The following is a 20526-nucleotide window of genomic DNA, read 5'->3' on the forward strand; positions in this document are numbered from 1 at the left end:
GTGTGAAAGAGCACTATTGGTGGAGAGGAATGAAGAAAGACATTGCAGAATATGTTGCCAAATGCCTAACTTGTTAGCAAGTAAAGGCAGAACACCAAGTGCCTGCAGTGTTGCTACAGCCATTGCCAATTCCTGAGTGGAAATGGGAAAGAATCACTATGGATTTCGTGACAGGACTTCCACGTACACAAAAGAATCATGACACAGTTTGGGTTATTATTGATAGATTGACCAAGTCTGCACACTTTTTGCCAGTGAGAATGGATTACAGCCTGGAAAGATTGGCCAAACTGTACATTGATGATGTTGTGAGGTTACATGGAGTGCCAGCGTCTATTGTGTCGGACAAAGACCCAAGGTTCACTTCTAGATTATGGGGTAGTCTCCAAAAAGCCCTAGGAACTAGATTGAACTTCAGTACAGCATTCCATCCACAGACAGACGACCAATCCGAAAGGATCATTCAGATTTTGGAGGATATGCTTCGGGCTTGTGTGATTGAGTTTGAAGGGGTTGGGACACACACTTGCCTTTAATTGAATTTGCTTACAACAACAGTTATCAGTCAAGCATCGGAATGCCTCGATACGAAGCACTTTAAGGTAGGAAGTGTAGAACTCCCTTGTGTTAGGATGAAGTGGGCAAGAGGAAGTTGATTGGTCCAGAATTAGTGCAACAGACAGAAGAAAAGGTTAAGCTCATTAGAGACAGACTCAAAGTTGCAACGGATAGACAGAAGACCTACATTGACCTAAAGAGAAGAGATATTCGGTATAGTGTGGGTGACAAGGTGTTCCTAAAAGTTTCCCCATGGAAGAGGATCATGAGGTTTGGTAGAAAGGGGAAACTAAGTCCTCGCTTCATTGGGCCATATGAGGTTCTGGAAAGAGTGGGTCCATTGGCATATAGACTTGCATTGCCTCCAGAGTTGGAAAAGATTCACAATATCTTCCATGTCTCCATGTTGAGGAGGTACACATCAGGCCCCTCTCACATTTTGCCAATAGAGGAGATTGAGGTGAATCCAGACCTGACATATGATGAAGCGCCCATAAAGATCTTGGCACATGAGGTGAAGCAGCTGAGGAACAAACAGATACCTCTAGTCAAAGTGCTGTGGAACCATCATTCAGGCCAGGAGGCTACATGGGAGCGTGAGGAGGACATGAGGAGACAGCACCCACAGCTATTCAGAGACTGAGACCAGGTAAATTTCGAGGACGAAATTTATTTTTAAGGAGGGGAGAATTGTAACACCTCGAACCTCCGAGTTATGAATAGTACCATTTTTGGTCCGTGACTAATACTATTCAAAGACACCTTGAGGACCAAAAATAAATAGCAAAATTAATTGAGATAAACACAATAAACATTCTAGTGAACAAAAAAGCTAAGGACTCATCGGGTATTATAAAAAAAAGGATTATGACCCGATGAGGGGCATTTTGGTCAATTCACCTCAAGAGTTAACTTTTGACCAAAATGTCAATTAAATTAAATGAAATTAATGAATTGAATTATGGGGTAAAAATTGAAGAAAAATTCAAGTAAAAATATGTAAGGGAAAATTTAAGAAATGAAAACTTAAACTTTCATTTCCATTATGACAAAATTAAAATGAAAGACTTATGGGCTTTTCATAGTTAAATTTAATTATTTAATTAAAAGAAAAAACTAAGTGTAAATGTAAAAAAAAAGGGAATAAAAATTTAAGTTTAATTATCCTTATGACACAATTAAAATTTATAATTTTAATAAGCTAATTTTGGGGATAAATATATACATATATATATATATATATAGAGATATAAATAAGAAGACAAATGTCTTCTTCATTTCTTTTTTTTCATAAGAGGCCACCACCCTCTCCTCTCTCTTCCTCTCTCTCTCTCTCTCTCTCTCTCTCTCTCTCTTTCTCTTCTTCTTCCACTTCTTCCCCTCATTGATTTCCCCTCCCAAGTTTCAATTCCCTTCATAAATTCCATAGCCCACAAAAAGTAAACATCAAAGAGATCTTTGATTGAGAGATTAAAAGCATGGAGAACAAGAATTGGAAGAAAAGTGAAGTTGGAAAGAAATCAAGAAGAGGTAATTTTCTTTTCATGTTAGATTAGATGTATAAGCTTGGAAGGAAGTTAATTTATGATGAAATTTCATAAGAAAATGAAAGAAAACATATATGGAACCTAAATTAGGGTTTTGGCCAAATGGGAGAAAAATTAGGGTTTTGAACATTAGGGTTTAGAGACCAAAAATGTGAAGAAGTGCTAAATGATGTCTTTGACATAGCTTAAGGAAAGAAATGGCCATTTGTGACCTAATTAAGTGTGTTAGAAGTGTTTAAATCAAAGCAAAATTCGGATTGGGTATGAAGCATGACCAAAAGTCAACTTTGAAGGACCAAAATGAAATTTTACAAGTCCAATTGGTATGGGACCAATTGGGACTGAAAATAGGCACTAAATGACACAATTTTCATTTAGGAAGCATGCCCAAAAAGTGACCAAAACCTAGTGAACAAACTGACCAAACTTGAAAAACTGCAGTATGAACAGTACACATGAACAATAATCGTGTTTGGGTCATAACTCTAGCTAGGCAGGTCAAAATGACCTGAACATTTACCAGTAGTTAGATGAGATATAGACCTAAAACTTTCATGAAGAACACAAGCCCAAATTATGCCATTAACCCAATCAAATTATTGAGCAAAGTTGAGTTACTGAATCTGCAAAACTGCAGAATTGCCATATGAGCAGTAAAGTTTCAATGGCTATAACTCTCTCTAGAAAACTCCGATTTAGGTGATTCTTGAACCGATGGAAACCTAAGACATATTAGAATATTTCATATGAAGAATGTTAGGCTAAATTGTGACACCCCTTACCCGACTACAGTGTAGTCGAGCAAGTTATGCCACTCAGTGTGCCGAGCACTCTATTTTATCTTAATTCATTTTTATTCTTCCTTTTGAATATAACTTGTGAAATATAATTCATTTATCGAAATTGTAATTTATTTGAGGTTCCAAAAATTTTAAAGAAAATCCGGCGGAGTACCGGCTAAAAATGGAGAAAACCGTTCTTCGGAACCTGTGAAAAACACTTCCTATATTCTTATTCATTCATCTCAACATTTGTCAACCATTTATTTCTCAATTTCAATTCTCATTTGTTAATCATGTACAAGTCATAAATAGACATTCACTCTTCCATTCACAAATACAATTTTCATTATTTACATGAACATCAAAATATGTTACATACGTTCAATTACATATGAGAAAATAAACATTAGTCACAAAATACCAAAATGAAACCTAGTGTCCTACCAATGCACTATAGCCTGTGAGGTGACACGGACACTATGCAGAACTGTGAACTGCCTTACCGAATCTGTGGTCTACTGGGCCCTCTGTCCAATCTTCAGTACCTACGCGTTGCAAAAGCGACGCGCTAAGCATAAAGCTTAGCGGTGCAAATAATAATATAGAAAGAAATAATATGCAAATAAAAATCATAATTTCTTAGCCATTGTGTTCATAAGAACTGAATAATTTCCAACTGAATAATTTCCAACTTAATGTTTAGTCGAGGGCTAATTACGTTTTATGATATTAACTTCTTTATGCATTTTGTTAATTATTTTCTTCATGATCTTGAGTTTCTTTGTATTCTATCGTAATCATTCCTGATATTTAATTTTCGTATTTTCTTTAACAATCAGTTCATTTACAGTTATACTTTTCCATGCCCAAGTAACCTATACTGGACGACTGGACTGGATAACGGGTCGTTGGCACTGGACACCGCGGTGCCTCGGGCCGTCATACCATGGGACGCAGAACGTCAACCAGGTATGCAGTCAGTATGGCTAAAAAGCCATGATATCACATAATCGGGCATAAAAGCCATGCATACGGGCATAAAAGCCATGAATACGGGCATAAAGCCATGAATACGGGCATAAAGCCATGAATACAGGCATAAAGCCTTTCGCAGTACTGCTAAACAATACCCTATTGGCATGCCAAACTATCCAAACCAATCACATTAGGCCTACTAGGGCATTTTGCATTTTTAAGTTTTACAATTTTTGAATTTCAAGTTTTCATGTCACTATTCATTTCATTAGTCAACAAAAAGTTGACTTTTGCATAGAACATAGGTGCATTGGTTTTAACACTTCCAATGTACCCCGTTTTGCATTTAAAACTTGTTAGTTTTGGTCACTTTCTCAAAACTTAGGTCATTTTGGCAAAATTGCCAATTTTTGGTTTTGGTGTCACTATTCATCATTGGTCAACAAAAATGTTGACTTTTAGAATAAAAATGTGTACATTGACTTTGGCACTCCCAACATACCACATTTGGTGTTTAAAACTTGTTGGCATTAAGTGTTAATACCATTCCAAAGTGTAACTCCACTTAAACAGAATTTTCAGTTTTGGTGAGTCAACTTCACTGTTCCATTGGACACTGTTACTGTTGGAATTTGAAGAAATGTAAAACATGAAAGTTGTTCCTTATTTTGTCTAGTTGAATTTCCTTTTTTGAATCACTCCATTTGGAGTTTTGTAGCTCAAGATATGGTCCAAAGACCCAAGCTGGCCGGATTGCCAAATCTGCAGATTTACCATATCTACAGTGCATGAATAGTAACTAGAGTCACTTGGTTGAATGGGTTCTGGCCATAATTTGGGGTAGGTTCCTTCATGAAAGTTGTTTGTCTATGTCTTAACTTGTTGCTGTAAACATTTCAGGTCAATTGACCAAATCTACAGTGAGTTATGGCCAAATGAACAGTTACTGTTCATTTGGTCAATTCTGCAGAATCAGTTTCAGGGTTCCGGATTGGGGCCAAGTTTTGGTCCTCTTGCTTTGGTCTTTTGGGCATGGTTTCTTCAGAAAAAATGTGCCATTATAAGCCTAGTTTCATGCCCAATTGGCCAAACACCAATTGGACCTACACAGCCAAAGTTATGGCTGTGCAAATGGACTGAATTTTCAGTCACCATTTTGCACCCTCTAGGCAGTACACACCTTCCCTTTGCCATGCTTTATTCCAGTCCCAATTAAGGTCAAATTCCTTCAAATGGTCACTAATTGACCATTAGGATGTACTTTAACAATTTCATAAGCCAAGCTAATTTTTACTCCCCAAAACCCTAGTTTTCATATTCATTTCATGCAACCTATACTTTATCAACCCATCCATCACATATATACATATCTCATACCATCTCTAGGCAAGTTTAATATCAATTAAACTCATCATACCCTTATACATCAAAGCTGCCGAAATTCATGCAAACTCCCACAGATATGTTTTGTTCAATTTTTTCATCAATTTCTCATTCAATTTAACTTCCTAACAAAATTTAAGAAAGGAAGATAAGTATATGCACTAACCTTTTTGAAACCAACCTTGAGCTTGTTATTCTTCAAGATTTCTCCTAGAACCATAATAATCATAATCAATTATAACTTCACTTTCCTAAATTAAATATCCAATAAAAATTCAATAGCATTTCCCCTTAAATTGGACTAAACTCCCATCATAAATCTTAAATCCACAACCCATTAATACCCAATCTGGCAGCTTGTGCATTCAAATTTATATATAATGATCTAACCGTTAGATAAATCCCAAATTTATACCATATATTCAAGACATCCCTATACAATATCAGTAAATATTTCAGCATCAAATCATCTCTATATCATGAGATATCAAAACATTCATTCAACCCTTCACAATCTGAATTTTTGCAGAAATCAGTCTTACTCATACAGCTCATGCAAAACAATTTATATCTCATAAACCACAAGTCTAAAATTCACCAAATTTTAACACAGCAGCCTCAACATCCCAAATATCATTTGTACCAAATTTCATAATTTTATAAGCATCCTAACTATTTATTTTTCTCAAATTTCAGTAGCCAAAATTCAGAATTCAACCTACAGACAGCCTGTGTTCAACAATATGTTTCTCCAAATCCAACCGTTGAACAATCACCAAATTTTTACCATAACTTCCACACATACATAGCTTAAACATATCCAAAAATCAGCCTTAGATGTTGAGCCAAACTCACCTGGACGGAAAAGAAATATGCTGCCCTGCTGAACCCCTATTTCTGCTACTTCTCCTTCTCCTTCTTCCTTTCTTTCTTTCTTTCTTTTCCTTTTCTCTCTCTTTCTCTCTTATTCCAGCCCGTATGAAGAAGGAAACTGCTGGTTCTTTTGTTTTTTTATCTCATTTTAAGTTCATTTTATCTCTTTTTATTAGTTTTGTCAAGTGGTGATTGGGTGGGAGTAAGTGAGTGACATCATGTGATGTCATTATTTGCTTAATTTTTGATTTTTCTTTTCTTTTCTTTTCTACCACATTTCAATTTAATTTTTAGCAATATTTATTCATATTTAAGATCATAATAATTATTTACTTAACTGGACAAGTCGGCCAAAAATCACCTCTGAAGGCGAAATGACCAAAATGCCCTCCGTTTGGCTTAACGGGTCAAAATTGTCTGTACCGATTGAAAAATTTTTCTAAATATTTTCTTGGCATTCTAATGCCATAGGAACCTCAATGACCCTTCTCTGGAGTCCCAAAAATTATTTTATAATTTTTTCCCCAGGTCTAGGGCTCCTCGTTGCGAGAACCGCAACTTACCTCTGGTTACCCATCGCTTGGGCACCGGCTCTTTTGACTTAACTGTATTTTATTTCTAAAATTTTTACTAAATTTTTCTCATTAATATTTGAGTTAATTATGGTTCCTGACTTTGATTTAAATATTTTTCCAGAAATTCTAACTGTTCGGACCGACACTGGTCACCGGAACAGTAGAATGTACGGAGTTGCTACCGGGAGGGTGTTACATAAATTATGAATTGAACTCAATCAAATTGCAAAACGAATTTGGGTCACCGAATCTACCAGAATCTAGGTACCTAAAATTGACCAAATGAATAGTAAACTTTGCAAGGCTATAACTCTCTCTAGAAAACTCCAATTTAGGCAATTCTTGAACCGATGGAAACCTAAGAAATAGTAGAATATTTCATATGAAGAATGTTAGGCCAAATTATGAACTTAACTCAATCAAATTGTGAAACGAATTCGGGTAACCGAATCTGCCAGAATCTAGGCACCTAAAATTGACCAAATGAACAGTAAACTTTGCAAGGCTATAACTCTCTCTAGAAAACTCCGATTTAGGCGATTCTTAAACTAATGGAAACCTAAGACATAGTAGAACATTTCACATGAACAGTAATAGTGTTTTGGGCATAACTTGAGCTACACAGCTCCGAATTAGGCGATTCAAAAAGGAAAATAAAGTTAAGACCTAAATGAATAATTTTCATGAAGAACACCTCACCAAATTTTGATCAAAACTAGGTAAAAATTGGGTTCAAATATTGGGGCACCAAGTTGTCCCAAAACCAAAATATTCTAAAATTTTCAAAGCTAACTTGGGATGCATTAGACATGCATATAATGAGTTCTTGGCAGCAATTGAGATTGGTATTGAGGTATTCTATTTATGTATTTTCAGTAGAAAAAGAAGTTGGAACGGACAAGGAGAAGTAGGTAACAATAAAGGAGAGCATTGAAGGTTTGTGCACAACTAACATTTTCTTCGTTTTTAAATTTGTAAATTGCTTGGAATGTGTTAAATTGAATGAGTTTGCTTTGAACAAGTTTACTTTGACTGAAATATGATTTTTCTCTTGCATTTAAGAAATTTAGGTGTTGCTACCTTTATTTGGATATTATGATGAATTTAAATGTGTTTATTGGTTTATAAATGTGATTGTTGAATGGAAAAATTTTTGGAAACTGTTTTGAAACCACAATTAGCATGACAGTCCCTTTCGGAACTCCCCAGTAGTAACGGCTACTTGGGGTTGGTAATCGATATTGATTATGTCTGCCATTAATAACGGTTAGTGAGGTAAGACTATATGAGTACTCATTAGCTAGCTAGCCCTTCCCTCATTAATAACGGTTAGTGAGGTCGAGATTGCTTTGTCGTGGTATACAACACGGCACTGATCGTGAAATTTTGTGTCATGGCATGAACTGTGTGTTGATGTTGGCAACACTTATGCTTTGTGAATTGTGATTTATGAAGTATGATTTCTCATTTGCAATGTTATTCAAATAAATGGCTCTTATGAACTCAGAACTCTTGTGAAGTTTTCATGCTTAAGAAAAATGTGATTTATTATGCTTTGACAAATTGTGTTTTACCTTAAGTTTTAAAGTTATTAGTTGTGCACCACTGAGTGATATACTCAGCGATAGCTTCTTTATGCTGTCGCAGGTAAGGGAAAGGAGAAGGCTGTCGAGTGAGAGACTTGAAAGCAACATTTTGGTATTGTTTGTGGGTATTTACGTTAGGTATACCCTTGTGATTCCTTTGAATGTATTTTGTACCTATATGTATGGATGTACAGATATTGAGCAGTTTGTATTTAAAAGCATTGCATTGCTATCTCATTTTGAGTTTGTAACTATTTTGTATTTTACTTTGAGACTTATGAAAATGTAACTTTTGTAATATTTAGTCTATCATTATTTCCAATGAATGTTTACATAGAATTTTAACTATTCTCATGCAGTTTTCCGCAAAAGAATTGATAAGATAAAAAGTTATGGTTTGTTTTAAAATCCTTTGTAGCATAACTAATGGGTTATCTGTAGGTGGAGTTTGGTAATTCATTAGGTATGCTACGGGAACATGTCGTGCCTTATAAGCGATAGGGTGTGACATACTTGATGCTTTGCCTTCACTTGCTGACAAGTTAGGCATTTGGAAACAAATTCTGCCACATCTCTTTTCATACCCATCCACCAATAATGCTCCTTTAGCCCTCTATACATTTTTGTACCACCAGGGTGCATAGCAAAAGGAGACTCATGTGCTTCCTTCAAAATGATTTGCCTCAAATCAACATCATTAGGAACACACATACTACCCTGGTGAAGCAATAGACCATCATCTCTTATTTAGAATTCTGGTTTCTTGCCCTGCTAGACTTCTTCCAACACGATACTTCGATTATTCCGAGCAAATTGCTCGACCGATCAATCAACACTGGCTATACATGCCATGCAACTACTGTCTGCCCCTCATCATTAATTTCTAAGCTGGCATGTAATGATCTTAACTCATGTACCATAGACAAAGGAGTAACCCATAGATTTGCCACAGTCTTGCGACTTAAGGCGTTAGCCACCACATTAGCTTTCCCTGGCTGATAGTCTATCAGACAATCATAGTCTTTTATCAACTCTAACCATCTCCTCTATCTCAAATTCAACAAATACTTCAAACTCTTATGATCTGTGTAGATGTAGCACTTCTCTCCATATAAATAATGTCTCCAGATCTTAAGAGCAAATACAATAGCTGCAAGCTCCAAATCTCTGTGATATTTCTACATGGCTTCCAATTAAGGACAGCTTCTAACTTGCTAGGATCGACCTTAATACCCTCTACTGATACTATGTGCCCCAAAAAGGATATCTCCTTCAGCAAAATTCACATTTCGACAATTTGGCGTATAGCTGTTTCTCCCTCAAAGTTTGTAGTACAATTCGCAGATGTCTATCATGCTGTTCTGCACTCCTCGAGTAAACTAATATATCATCTATAAACACAACCACGAACTGGTCGAGGTATGGTCTGAAGATAGTGTTCATCAGATCCATAAAAGTAGCCGGAGCATTAGTTTACCCAAATGGCATAACCAAAGACTCATAATGGCCGTAACGGGTTCTAAAGGCAGTTTTAGAAATACTCTGCTCTTGTACTTTCAACTAATAACAACCTGATCTCAGGTCAATTTTGGAGAACACAGCTGCACCCCTCAACTGATCAAATAAGTCATCAATGCGGGGCAACGGGTATCTGTTCTTTATTGTCACCTTATTCAACTGCCGATAGTTAATGCATAACTGGAGAGTGCCATCTTTCTTCTTTATAAACAACACTGGCACTCCCCAAGGTGACACACTAGGGCGAATAAAGCCCTTGTCAAGCAGCTCTTGCAACTACACTTTCAATTCTTTTAGTTCTACTGGTGCCATTCTGTATGGCGTTATGGAGATTGGGTCCACACCAGGCCTAACATCAATCTCAAACTGCACTTCTCTTTCTGGAGGTAATCCTGGCAATTCATCAGGAAATACATCTGGAAAGTCACATACCGTAGGAATGTCCCTCAATGCTGGACTACCCACTTGGGTGTCTATCACATGTGCCAAGTATGCCTCACACCCCTTCCTAATCATTTTTCTGGCTAGTGCAGCTGAAATGATGTTTGAAGGCAATAACTGCCTCTCCCCATGTATTACTACATCACCATACTGAGGGAGATCAAAAGTGATTGTCTTCAGTCTACAGTCAATCATCGCATGATGCCTGGCTAACCAATCCATGCCCAAGATAATGTCATAATCTCTGAAGGGCATTTCAATCAAATCAGACAGAAAAGTGTGTCCTTGGATCACCAAAGGACAATCCCTATATAATTTATTTACCCTAACCTCTTGGCCTAATGGACTAGTTACTAGCACATCATAGTCCATTGGTACACACTGAATAGCAGTAGAACACATCACACTAGCACTAACATACGAATGTGTGGAGCCAGGATCAAATAACACATATTCATCTTGGTTAAGGATGGAGAAAATACTAGCTACTACGTCTGATGTTTCAGCCTCCTCCCTCTGACGCATGGTATACACTCTGACTGGTGCGCCACTGAGTACTGGCTGGTTAACAGTGCTTTGACTTCCAGGAGTGTTATCAGGACCCCTACCTCTGCCTTTACCTCTAGCAGCTGACTGTGACCCTCTAGGTGTAGAGACTTGGGCTGATCCCTCAAGTGTAGCAGAAGGTCTAGACCGGCACGGACTAGTACAATCCTTAGCAAAATGTCCACTCCCTCCACAATTATAGCATGCACCTATGGCCTTGAAACACACCCCACCGAGTGTTCTACCACAGGTTTCACACTGCCGGACTGATAAAGATCCTCGAGAAGCTTGTTGGGCCTGCTGACCAGACCGGGGTGGTCTTTGGCCATAGAATCTGCCTCTACCAGATCTGCGAGAGCTAGATCCCCCAGACTATTTCCTTTTCCCTGAACCACTTTCAGGTGTTTGACCAGTAGTTTTCTCAGTCTTCTCTTTCTCTTGTGTACCCTTCTTCACTGCCCCTTCTGATTCTATCCTTTCTAGTTCCAAGGCCTGTGAGATCAACTCAGAGAAATTCTGATGTCGGAAACCCACAACTTGCATTCTCAGATTCGGCCTTAACCCGGTCTCAAAGCTCTTACATCTATCTCTGGGGGTGGAGACTACGCTTCCAGCATAGTGGCTCAGTCGAGAGAAGTCTCTCTCATATTCTGCTATGGTTCTATCCCCTTGTTTCAAACTCAGGAATTCTTGTAACTTCATATCCACATATGCATCGGGGACCCACTTCTATCGAAACTCCCTCAAAAAGTCTGACCAAGTAAGGACTGGAGGTTCTACCAGGCTGTGGGGGATGGTCTTCCACCATTCATACGCATCCCCTTGTAACAAAGAAACAGAATACTCGAACTTCAGCTCTTCTGCACACTGTAGCTTCCTAAAAACTCGTTGCATTCGCTCTAACCACTATTCTGCCTCCAGTGGATCCACAGTGCCCTTAAACTCGGTGGCCCCAAATTTCATCAATTTTTCATATTGTCGAGTCGAGGATTATGGTTGTGCTACAGGTGCTTGCATCTGAGCTTGGGGTGGCACATTTCCCGCCATTTGTTGGAAAAACGCAGCCATTTGCTGTGTAAACTGAGCTGGAAACTGCGGTGCTGGAGTAGGAGCAGGAGTGGCTGACCCACTCACGTTCTGGAGTGCTGGGGCTTCCCTTTGAACCTCAGCCTCAACAGATTGTTCCACGAAATGATCTCCTTCTTTCATTCCGTTTTCCTAAAATTTCTACTTCCTGATATCAAACACAAGGAGGTTGACCTCCGTTAGTGCATATTCATGATGTAAATATGTCATATGTATCAATTAAAGACTCTTGAGCAGTTGTATTTATCAAAGAAATATTCACATACATTGTCAAAATTTATTGCAAAATCATGCTCTGATACCACTAAAACATGTCATACCTTACCCCTCTGTAAGGCATAACATGATCCTGTAGAATACCTAATGAACTACCGAACTTCACCTACTGATAATTCATTAAGTATACTACAAGGGATTTTAAAACCATTTTCTTACATTTTGGAAGTGGTGAGTATTTTGGTAGGAATTAAAAACATTTAATTGAAGTCTCAAAATTAGTAAAAAATTTTGTCCATTTTATTCTTTTACAAATTTTATAAAAATTTCGGCAGAGTGCCGTCTGTATTTGGAGAAAATAGTTCTTCAAAAACTTGTAAAAACACTTCCAATAAATTTTTTCACAACTCTCAACCTCCAAATAATCTCAATTCCACATAACTCAAGTCAATTCCACTTCAAAATAATTCCACAATTTAATCCAAGTTTGTCATCTCAAAATATTTCATCATTTCATTCAATAAAGCTAATTTACATTCACAAGTTTAATTTATAGATATTAAATACAAAAAAAATATTATTACAATTTATTATACAACTGCTCAACTTTACATTGATACATACAACATTAAAATGTTTACATCAAATAATTACAAGGGTATAAATAAATACCCGTACAAAAGTGATCAAGAAGTTCTTGCCAATCCAGCAGCTCACTCTGCTGCTTTTTCCTTTCCCTTATCTGCGACAGCAAAACAAGCTATCGCTAAGTATAAAAATACTCAGTGGTGCACAATAAAAATTTAAAATACAATACATAAATCATTTGTTGACAAAACACAATTTAAATGTTGCACAATTACATTTCACCAATTATCAAAACTCATTATAGCAAAATTTTTGGGTCAAATAATTTAATAAATACAGTGTTGTCAATTCATACACAACTTAAGCCATGACACAAAATTTCCAATCAATGCTGTGTTGTACGCCACGACAAAGCAATCTACAATCCCACTAATCAAAATCAATGAGGGAGGTGGCTAGCTAGCTAATGAGTACTCATCCGATCTACAACCTCAACTAGTAACCCAGAGAGGAAGAAAAATAATCAATCTCAACCCCATAATTGGGGGAGGAATAATAAGGCACTGTCATGCTAAGTGTGAATCAAAAATCCATTTCAAACATTTTATTCAAATATTGCATACAAAAATCAAATCAATTTCCAAAGTTACAATTTCATCACAAAGTGGCAACACAAAAGTTCTTAAACTCATAATGCATACTAAACCAAATTTTCAAGGATAAAACGTTGAAATAGAGTTTATTGTGCACAAACCTGACGTGAGTCGCCTCTTGGCCTTGACTCAGTCTCTTAGACTTTCCGAGCCTTTTTCAGCTGAAACACACAGTTTCAGAGTATTTCAGTACCATAACTTAGCATAAATCCAAAAATAAATTCAAATTCACTTTTATCTAGCTTATATATGCTAAACTTGACATTCTTTAAAATTTGTGTTTCGGGATTACTATTCACTACACTATTCAAGTCAATTTATTGACTTTCTAAGGCTTAATAGGTATGGGAATTCCAACTTCACCCACATACCACATTTTGGTCACTAAATTTGTTGGTTTTGGCTGTTTTCTCAAAACTTAGGTCTTTTAGGCAAAATTGCAATTTTTCAGTTTTGGTATCTTATGTTGCCTTGTTCCATTGGTCAATTTGCTGTTAGAATTTGGCAAAATATTCTTCATAGAAAATGTTCCCCATTGTCTTAATTTATTCTCCTTTTTAAATCACTCTAATTGGAGTTTTGTAGCTCAAGTTGTAGCCATTTGAATCATGGCTGCCAGATTGGACTTAACCCAGATTTCTGGGCACCAAACTGGTTCTGGCAGTTTTAGGTCACCAAATTTTGGTGGCCAAATGACTTGGTTAAGTGCATAATTTGGATTGGTGTTCTTCATGAAAGTTGTTGGTCTATATCTCAACTGTCTACTGGTAAAATTTCAGGTCATTTAGACCTGCCTAGCTCAAGTTATGGCCAAATGAACAAATACTGTTCATTTGGTCATTTTTGTACAAGTCAGACTGCAAAAATCTGGATTTGGTCCATTTGTTCACAAGGTTTTGGTCACATTTTGGGCATGATTCCTAAATGAAAAATGTTCCATTTTGTGTCTATTTTCATTCCCAATTGATCTCATACCAATTGGACTTGTAAAGTTTTAGTTTTGGTCCCTCAAAGGGACCTTGGTCCTGCTGCCTGCAGCATGGCCATTTTCAATCCGAATTCACTCTCACTTCCAACACTTCCAACACATCTCAATTGGTCACAAATGATCATTTCTTACCTCAAACAAGGTCAAACACACCATTTGACTAGTTTTCTAATTTTTGACTTCCAAAACCCTAGGTCCAAACCCTAATTCACATTTTTGTTACATTTACTTGATTCAAAGCATACCAACATCATTCATCAACTCAATTAAGCTTCCTAACATATTTAATTCAATCAAAACACATGCATTTCCATCACAAACCCTAGCTACCAGAATTTCTATCTAGTCCTCCAAAGATGTTTTCATTTTATATAAGCATATTTCTAGGTTCTTCATGCTATAAATACTTAAATTAAACTAAAAACTTAAAGTGAACTCACTAACCTTGAATTGCAGAATTTTTTTCTCTTCAACTCCTTCCTTTCTTCTTTCTTTCTTGCTCAAACTTCTTTTCAAGACTAAAAGACCATGTTTAATTAATGGGTTAACAATTTTTATGGCTAAGGTTTAATTTCTTCAAGCTCAAAATGAGCTTTAATGGTGATTTGGTGAGGGAGAGTTGAGAGAAATAGTGAGGCGGCAAGGTTTAGGGAAGAAGGCTTTTTGTTTTTTTTTTTCTTTTTCTTTTCCTTTTTGTTTTTAGTCTAATGGAAGACCATAATTATCCAAAATTCAAGTTTTAATTATATTAGTGTTTATGACATCATGCATGATGTCATGCATGATGTCACTCATTTCAACTTTTCTTTTTTCCTTTTTATTTATTTTTCCCTAGTTCTTTAATTTAATTTTCGATTTTGAAATTTTCTTTTCTCTAATTTTATTTGATAGTTAGGTTAGGAGTCAGCTCTCAGGGTCAATTGACCAAATTGCCCCTCGCCGGTTCGACCCGGTTTGCAAATAATTCAATATTTCTTCCAGCTCTATGACCTAATTATTTGACTAACTTAATAATTCTTTTTCGTGATTTTCTCTTTTCCACTGTGTTCGTAATGATCCTAAGGATCGCAGCGTCACATTTTACGGTTCGAAATTTAAGTTTAAATCGACTTCGCAGTGCTTCCTGAGAAGGTCACCCATCGCTGTGACTCTCAGCTCGTTTAACTTCTTATGTTCTGTTTTTCTTATTTATAATTAAATAATTGACAATTACTAATTATTTGTGTTCAGGGCTTATCTAGTTGTCTTAAGTATGGTTCTAATCCCCTTAATTGTCCGGACCGACACCGGTCATGGAAATAGTGAAATATACCAGGCTATACAAATAGGGGCATTACAAATTGAAGGAGCGGAAGTATGGAAATTGTTAGATTAGAACATTGAATTCAAAAATTTTTCTTCTAGGGTCTCATGCATCATGTAAGATTCATTATTTACCTATTGATTTCAATGTTCAATAGCATATTAAAACACTTTTAATATGTATTTAGATCTACATTTGCCATTTAAGATTTTAGAATTAACATATTAATTCATTAGAACCCTAGATTAATTCAAGAACATATGCACTAACTTTTTGATGCACTGTAGATGTGTCTGGTGCCTTTGTGAAGCACCTAGGACCCTAGATGTTGTCCCTCTAGCTTGTCCACACCAAGATCACCAATGGCAGCCCCTTGAACAGCTTCTAAGCCTTGCCAACCAATTAGAAAATAGGGATTTGCCTTTAGAGAGGTTGTAAATGTATACAGGACACTAGAAACGATTTTAGCAATTTTTATTCAAGAGAATATGGGCAATTCTCTTTGAATTGATGAAAGAAGAATAAGAAGAGAGAGGAGAGCCTCTTTGGGTGATGGCACCTTGAGAGAATAATTAGATTGTTGTATTATTCTTTCATAACCTCACATTATCTAATTAGGTCATCACTTAAAACCCTTGCCACATGTCATCTTCTAATTGCCTCTTAGTTTAATTGACCCAATTACATTGTGCCAAGTGTCAAACTTTGATTTAATCTTGACTTTGATCATCTTACATGATTAAAAGACAAATGACAAGCTTATATGGTGCCATGTGTCACCATCTTATGGTGTCACGTGTTACCCTGTGAAATGACCAAATTACCCTTGTATTGTAATTTTGAGTTCTCAACCCAAAATAATTATTTCTCCTCTTCTAATCAATTTATATCAATTATAAATTAATTAATTAATATCTACTAATTAATTTCTCATAATTAAATTCATATTTAAACACTTTAAATATAAATTTAACTTATACTATACATCCAATAACCTAGATTTGGTTTCAAGCCATGCTAGGGACTTTGCAATCTAATTGCAAATCAAACCTATTTAATTAATCAATTAAACTCTTTAACTAATTAATTAAATCACATTTAGCTTGGTGATTATTTGTGTATGTGTGTGACTCACTAGGCTCATCAATTGGCAATGAGATATGATATCAACTCTTAATATCATCAGAAACTTTCCTTACCATAAATGATTTCTCTAAATCATTTTAGGCATCTCATAGACCATGGTTAACACCTAGCATAGCATGTAATGGCCACCCAATCAGTAATAAGGAATACCTTAAATGAACCTTTAATCATATGTTACCATGCACTTGAATCTCTCTGTTACAAAATCCCAATTCGAGCTGGAGTCATGGTTTATGTCAAACCCTATATGCTATGAATATTATGTTCTCTTTTAATTCTAATTCTTGATTAAAAAGATTTTCTCATCAGAACCTCTTTTCTGATTAAACTTGTCTATTCTAGCCAGGAACTTCAAACATCAAGAACAATTAAATGAACATAGGATTTTATTCCTATTTACTTAGGGTAATAGATTCCATCTTGATCAACACCTACCTCCATATATAACTAGTAGGAGCCAACACATGCCCATATACCCATACACAGTACAAGTATGAAAGCAGTATGAAACTCAAACCACTTATATACAAGATAACTGTGTTATCTCAGGTCTAAAGATTATATGCACTAATATGATTTATGATAATGCATTGACAAGAGTAAACTCTACGTGCTTGTCATAAGTGTCACCGGTTCGGCCTACTTATCATATATAAGTGCCTATCATGTTTGTTATATGGCATGAGACTCACCATTCCATCTTATTTATATCTCATATAAATACCTTGGGAACAAACATGAATACAATCTTTTTGGATAAGTCATGTCTTCTGTGAAGTATCCTAGATCGTGAACCGATTTATGATATTTTGTGCTAGAAATACTATCACTCATATTCTTAACAACTTAAGAATAGAATTTCTAACAAAATATCAATGCACCTTTTCTATTACACATAAATATATTATGTAAACGGAAAATTGAAATTGCCTTTTCATTAATAAAACATGTATAAGATACATACTAAATGATATGCTCTAGGGCATACTACTAATAAATTTAAGGACCAAGTCTAAAACAAAATTAGAGCCCTATTTCTTAGGATTCCAAATCAGTATGGCTTATCCTAATTAGAAGTTCCTAGTGGGAGATATGGCTAAATGAGTGTTCTGGGGTCAAATGATCACTTAGAAAATTTCCAGAATTCATATACTAAATTAACCTAATAAATTGGCCTAGTTCCCTTAGTGTCTGGATTTTGGTCAAAAGACCAATTTTGTATATCTATGTCTTATAGAAATTTTGCCACTGGTTTCATTGAATTTGGGTTTTTGTAGACCAAGTTATGGCCATCTTGCCAAAACTGGTCGGGTGAGCTTTAGTCCAGGAAATTCTGGATAGAATGGTGCAGGTTTCTTTGGTATCCTAACTTGAGTCAATAATTTCATTTGGTTAGAGACATTTCTAGGCTTGGTGTTCTCAATAAAAGTTGTATTCCTATGTCTAATCTTTCCAATGGTATAAAATTTAGGTCATTTGGACCTGTCTAGAGGGAGTTATGGCCAATGTTCATTTGGTCATTTTTCTAGGTTCAGTGTTTGGATATTCGGATTGGGACAGTAAAATGACCAAGATTTTAATAGAATTTGGGTAGGGTTTCTACAGGAAAAGTGGGGTATTTTGAGTCTAGTTTCACATCCAACTGGCCTCACACCAATTAGAGTCACACAACTTTAGTTATAACTCAAAAAACACACTAGACTCATAGGTCTGAATTTCCTGCATAAGAGAGGCACTCCCAATATTCCATCCTCCTTACTCCCAACTACAATTTATCATTCATATCACTTCAAATGATCAACAAAAAGTCTCAACAAGATCAATCTCAACCCATAAAACTAAGGTACCAAAATTAATTCAAACCCTAACTCAAAATTTCTCAACAATCCTTTTTAATTTCTTTCAATTTTTACTTCCTTATGCATGCTTAACATAGTTTAAGAAAAAAAAAGAAAGAGTTACATAGTAATTGTTAGTAGTATGCCCTAGAGCATATCATTTAGTATGTATCATGTACATGTTTTTATTAATAAAAGGCATTTCCACTTTTCCATTTACATAATATATTTATGTGTAATAGAAATGGTCCATTGATATTTTGCTAGAAATTCTATTCTTAAGTTGTTAAGAATATGAGTGACAATATTTCTAGCACAAAGTATCGTAAATAGGTTCACAATCGAGGATACTTCACAATAAGGACATGACTTATCCAGAAAGATTGTATTCATGTTTGTTCCCCAGTTATTTATATGAGATATAAATAAGATGGAATGGTGAGTCTCATGCCATATGACAAACATGATAGGCACTTATACATGATAAGTAGATCGAACCAATGAAACTTATGACAAGCACATGGAGTTTACTCTTGTCAATGTATTGTCATAAATCATATCAGTGCATATAATCTTTAAACCTGAGATAGCACAGTTATCTTATATATAGGTGGTTTGAGTTTGATACTGCTTTCATACTTGTACTGTGTATGGGTATATGGGCATGTGTTGGCTCCTACTAGTTATATATGGAGGTAGGTGTTGATCAAGATGGAATCTGTTCCTCTAAATAAATAGGGATAAAATTCTATGTTCATTTAAATGTTCTTGATGTTTCAAGTTCCTGGCCAGGACAGATAGATTTAATCAGAAAAAGAGTTTCTGATGAGAAAATCTTTTTAATCAAGAACTGGAATTAAAAGAGAACATAATATTCATAGCAAATGGGGTTTGACATAAACCATGACTCCAGCTTGAATTGGGATTTTGTAACAGAGAGATTCTAGTGCATGGTAACATATGATTATAGGTTCATTTAAGGTAAATCTTATTACTAATTAGGTGGCCATGGCATGCTATGCTAGGTATTAACCATAGTCTATGAGGTGCATAAAATGATTTACAGAAATCATTTATGGTAAGAAAGAGTTATGATGATATTAAGAGTTGATATTATGTCTCATTACCAGTTAGTGATGAGCCTAGTAAGTCACACACATACACAAGTAATCACCAAATTAAATATGATTTAATTAATTAATTAAAGAGTTTAATTGATTAATTAAATAGGTTTGGTTTGTAATTAAATTGCAAAGTCCCTAGCATAGCTTGAAACCAAATCTAGGTTATTAGATGTATAATATAAGTTAAATTTATATTTAAAGTGTTTAAATATGAATTTAATTAATGAGAAATTAATTAATAGAGATTAATTAATTAATTTATATTTGATATAAATTGATTAGAAGAAGAGAAATAATTATTTTGGGTTGAGAACTCAAAATTAAGACACATGGGTATTTTGGTCATTTCACATGGTGACATGTGGCACCATGAGATGGTGACACATGGCACTACACATAAGCTTGCCAAATATTTTTTTAATCATGTAAGATGATTAAAATTAAGATTAAATATAGGTTTGACACTTGGCACAATGTGATTGGGTCAATTAAACCTAGAACCATTCAGAGGGTGATATGTGGCAAGGGTTTTAAGTGGTGACCTAGCTATATAAGTGTTGTTATGAAAAGAAAACAACACAAGCTGCTGATTCTCAAGGGTGCCGCCACCCCTTGGCTGCCTCTCCCTCTCTTCTTCTTCATCTCTCATCATTTTAAAGAGATTAGCAAACAATCTCTTGAATTAAAAATACTAGAAATTGTTTCTAGTGTCTTATTTACATCAGTAATCTCTTCAAAGGCAAAACTTGATTTTCTAATTCATAGAAAAAGCTTTAGAAGCTGTTCAAGGGCTGCCATAG

Source organism: Hevea brasiliensis, chromosome 1, assembly GCF_030052815.1.
Source record: "Hevea brasiliensis isolate MT/VB/25A 57/8 chromosome 1, ASM3005281v1, whole genome shotgun sequence".
In the NCBI taxonomy this organism is placed as follows: Eukaryota; Viridiplantae; Streptophyta; class Magnoliopsida; order Malpighiales; family Euphorbiaceae; genus Hevea; species Hevea brasiliensis.